This window comes from Cherax quadricarinatus, chromosome 2, assembly GCF_038502225.1.
Source record: "Cherax quadricarinatus isolate ZL_2023a chromosome 2, ASM3850222v1, whole genome shotgun sequence".
In the NCBI taxonomy this organism is placed as follows: Eukaryota; Metazoa; Arthropoda; class Malacostraca; order Decapoda; family Parastacidae; genus Cherax; species Cherax quadricarinatus.
The window spans coordinates 49,086,414-49,091,413 of NC_091293.1; the positions used below are offsets into that span (position 1 = coordinate 49,086,414).

The window sequence follows — 5,000 nt, forward strand, 5'->3', positions numbered from 1 at the left end:
TCAGTTTTCCATCAAATTTAATTTTTTTGGTGTCTTTACAATCGGGAAAAGATTCTCTTATCATTTCATAAGAAAAAATAATTTTTTTTTTTGAAATTTTGCAACACCAGGAGACACCTCAGGATTGGGGGTTGCGACAGTCAAAGGGTTAAATGCTAAAGTAGGAGAAACATTTAGAGAGGGTGTGGTAGGAAAGTTTGGGATGCCAGGTGTAAATGATAATGGGGGCCCTTTGATTGAACTTTGTATAGAGAGGGGTTTGGTTAGGGGTAATACATATTTTAAGAAAGAGGATAAATAAGTAGTATATAAGATATGATGTAGGGCATAATGACAGTAGTTTGCTGGACTACGTATTAGTAGATAAAAGACTGTGAGTAGACTTCGGAATGTACATGTTTATAGAGGGGCCACAGATAGTTCACTTTTTAGTTGTAGCTACAGTGAGAGTAAAAGGTAGATGGGATACAGGGAAAATAGAAGCAGCAAGTAAGAGAGATATGAAGGTTTGTCAGCTACAGGAGGAGGCAGTTACAGTAAGATATAAAAAATTATTGGAGGATAGATGGGGTAGTGAGAGTATAGGCAGTGGGATTGAAGATGTGTGGGGTAGGTTTAAGAACGTGGTGTTAGTGTTCAGCAGAAGTTTGTTGTTACAGGAAAGTAGGTGCAAGAGGGAAGAAGAGCGATTGGTGGAATGATGTAAAGAGAGTAATATGAGAGGTTTTTACAAAGTAGAAGTGATGCAAGGAGGGAGGAGTATATATAGAGAAAAAGAGATGTTAAGAGAGTGGTGAAGCAGTGTAAAAAAGGAGCAAATGAGAGAGTGGGCGAGATGTTATCGGCAAATTTTGTTGAACATGAGAAAAAGTTTTGGAGTGAGATTAATAAGTTGAGGAAGCCTAGGAATGAATGAATTTGATAGTTAAAAAGTAGGAGATGAAAATTAGTTAGAGGTATCAGGAAGATGGAATATTTTGAGGAATTGTTAAATGTTGATGAAAATAGGGAAGCTGTGATTTCGTGAATAGGACAAGGAGAAATAACATCTTGTAGGAGTGAGGAAGAGTCAGTTGTGAGTGTGGGGAAAGTGCATGAGGCAGTGGGTAGAATGAAAGGAGTTAAGGCAGCAGGGATTAATGGGATGAAGATAGAAATGTTAAAATCAGGTTGGATATAGTTTTGGAATGGGTGGTGCTTTTATTTAATAAATGTATGGAAAAGGGTAAGGTACCTAGGGGTTGGCAAAGGGGACAAAAGAGTGCAAAAGTTAGAGAGGAATAAGTCTGTTGAGTATTCCTGGTAAAGTGTATGGTAAAGTTACTTTTGAAAGAATTAAGAGTAAGTCGGAGAGTAGGATAGCAGCTGAAGAAGGAGGTTTTAGGAAAGGTAGGGGGTGTGTAGACCAAGTGTTTGCAATGAAACATATAGGTGAACAGTATTTAGATAAGGGTAAAGAGGTTTTTGTGGCAGTTATGGATTTGGAAAAGGCATATGGATAGGGCAGATGTTGCATATGTATGGAATAAGATGTAGGTTACTGAAAGCAGTGAAGAGTTTTTACGAGGATAGTGAGGCTCAGGTTAGAGTATGTAGGAGAGAGGGAGATTGTTTCCCAGTAAAAGTAGGCCTTAGACAAGGATGTGTGATGTCACCATTGTTGTTTAATATATTTATAGATGGGGTTGTAAGAGATGTTAATGCTTGGGTGTTGGCAAGAGGTGTGGGGTTAAAAGATAAAGAATCTAATACAAAGTGGGAGTAGTCACAGTTGCTCTTTGCTGATGACACTGCGCTAGTGGGAGATTCTGAAGAGAAGTTGCAGAGGTTGGTGGATAAGTTTTGTAGGGCATGTAAAAGAAGAAAATTAAGAGTGAATATAGGAAAGAGTAAGGTGATGAGGATAGCAAAAAAAATTAGGTGATGAAATACTGGATATCAGATTGAAGGGAGAGAGTATGGAAGAGGTGAATGTATTCAGATGTTTAGGAGTGGGCATGTCAGCAGATGGTCTATGAAAGATAAGGTGAATTATAGAATCGATGAGGGTAAAAAGGTGAGTGGTGGACTTTGGAGTCTGTGGAGACAAAGAACTTTGTCCATGAAAGCAAACAGGGGAATGTATGAGAGTATAGTTATACCAACTCTCTTATATGGGTGTGAAACATGGGTGGTGAATGTTGTAACAAGGAGAAGGCTGGAGGCAGGGGAGATGTCATATCTAATTACAATGTGTGGTGTAAATTTTAGGCAGAGAGTTCGTAGTGTGAAAATTAGGAGGTGGTGTAAAGTTACTAAAAGTATTCAGAGGGCTGAGGAGGGGTTGTTGATGTGGTTTGGTCATTTAAAGATAATGGAACAAAGTATAATGATTTGGAGGATGTATAAATCTGTAGTGGAGGGGAGGAAGTGTTGAGGTTGTCCAAGCAAAGGAGGGAGGAAGGGTGTAAAAGAGGTTTTGTGCTCAAGGGGCTTGGACATACACCAAGCAGGTGTGAGCGTTTTAGATAGGAATGATTGGAGATGAATATTTTTGGGACTTGTTGAGCTGTTGGAGTGTGAGCAGGGTCATATTTGGTGAAGGGATTCAGGGAAACCTGTTAGTTGAACCTTGAATCCTGGAGGTGGGAAGTACAGTGCCTGCACTCTGAAGGAGGGGTTTGGGATATTTGCTGTTGGGAGTGACATCTAAACTGTTGTATCTGAGTGCCTCTACCAGACAGTGAATGTGTGTGAATGATGATGAAAGAGCTTCTTTCTTTCTTTTTTGGGTCACCCTGCCTCGGTGGGAGACGGTCGATGTGTTAAAAGAAAAAAATAAAATGGGCTTTTCTTTCTTTTAAGGAAACATAATATTAATGGTTGTGTAATAATTTTTTTTGTAGAATAACTTTTCTCCTTAACCCTTTCAGGGTTGGCAGGCCCTCTCCTAAACTTGTTCTCAGGGTCGGAAATTTTTCGAAAAAAAAAATTATTTTTTCTTACGAAAATATACCAACCCTGAAAGGGTTAAATGTACAGTTGCCTTCCTACAGATGACATGATCACAGCATAGTGTCCATGTCAGAATATTTAAATAGTTATTAAATGTAATTTATTGTCCTTTTCTTTTTTTTCTTTTTTTTTTTAGTTAATGCACATTATCATCATACTCATCATTATTTCTATTCCAGTTTGGTAAGGATGTTTTTGCATGTCTTTTATTCGTATGTTTATTATACACTTGGTTATTTGAAATATGCTTTATTTACTTATATTATCTGTTGGGTATTTATAATTCACTGGATATTGATATTTATAAATAAAAAAATTATTGTGCTTCCTGCATTTACCTCTAAATATGCTTGTAAATATAAATCATCCAGCATTAGATTATTTGTGAATTAATTTGTTCACAGTACTGTAGGATTTGTCCTTGAATCTGACTACTGGGACCAGAGAAAGTCATTCCTGACATGCCTAGTTCAGGTGGACCTTTGTGTATGGGTTTAGGCTCAGAGTTGCCATATGATCACTTGAAATATATGGAAATTATTTTCTCCATTTATCATGTAATCTTGCAGGTATTAGTTGATACTGAATTTGTTGTTTATTATTCCAAGTAAAATGCATAAATTTATACTGTTCAGTAAAAATTATTTAAGATAAGTTTATCTATCCTGGTATGGTTGATGAAATAAAGGTTAGGCATCTACCTGCCTCTCTCTCCTGAGGGGGTAAAAACTGGTCTGGACTATAATGCTTTCATGAACAGTGAGGTTCAGCCTCTTGATGCTGATACTACACCTGGGCAGGAAAGATCTTTTAATTTCTCAGGTTAGTTCTAACTAAATAGTTATTTTTTTTTATCAAAATTTATTGCTCAGTATTAAATTTATAAAGCTTGTACTATCTTTTGTGAAATTGTGTGTTTTTTATAGCTGATATTTTAGCTTGTATTTAATCTACAGTGGAGGTAGCAGTACAGTGTGACCTTGTTTATAGAGTATGTATGTGTAGACTGTATGGACCCCTTATGCTTCTATCACAGGGTGGTGAAAGACATTATTTGTGCCATGATAGAAGGACAGGACTGAACTTAGTTACATAAAGCCACCTAATAAAACTGACTGGACTGACCTGACTGGACTGACCTGACTGGACTGACCTGACTGGACTGACCTGACTGGACTGACCTGACTGGACTGGACTGACCTGACTGGACTGACCTGACTGGACTGACCTGACTGGACTGACCTGACTGGACTGACCTGACTGGACTGACCTGACTGGACTGACCTGACTGGACTGACCTGACTGGACTGACCTGACTGGACTGACCTGACTGGACTGACCTGACTGGACTGACCTGACTGGACTGACCTGACTGGACTGACCTGACTGGACTGACCTGACCTGACTGGACTGACCTGACCTGACTGGACTGACCTGACCTGACTGGACTGACCTGACCTGACTGGACTGACCTGACCTGACTGGACTGACCTGACCTGACCTGACCTGACTGGACTGACCTGACCTGACCTGACTGGACTGACCTGACCTGACTGGACTGACCTGACCTGACTGGACTGACCTGACCTGACTGGACTGACCTGACCTGACTGGACTGACCTGACCTGACTGGACTGACCTGACTGGACTGACCTGACCTGACTGGACTGACCTGACTGGACTGACCTGACTGGACTGACCTGACTGGACTGACCTGACCTGACTGGACTGACCTGACTGGACTGACCTGACTGGACTGACCTGACTGGGCTGGAATGACCTGACTGGACTGGAATGACTGGACCTAACTGGAGTGACTGGGGACTGGACTGACCTGACTGGACTGGAATGACTGGACCTAACTGGAGTGACTGGGGACTGGACTGACCTGACTGGACTGGAATGACTGGACCTAACTGGAGTGACTGGGGACTAGACTGACATGACTGAAATCAAATATGCCACCAAATTGCTAATGAACTGTATGTGAAAAATCCCTGTATCCT

At 40.3% G+C, this 5,000-nt stretch overlaps 1 protein-coding gene across 3 annotated transcripts in view; it reads left to right on the top strand.

Moving 5' to 3' along the window:
- Ctps (CTP synthase) overlaps positions 1-5,000 on the top strand; it is a gene marked incomplete at its 3' end in the record, with an annotated part of 123,247 nt that overhangs the window by 17,763 nt on the left and 100,484 nt on the right. Inside the window, 1 exon segment of one of the 3 annotated variants that reach the window (XM_070088220.1) lies at positions 3,511-3,816. 3 annotated transcript variants of the gene reach the window in all.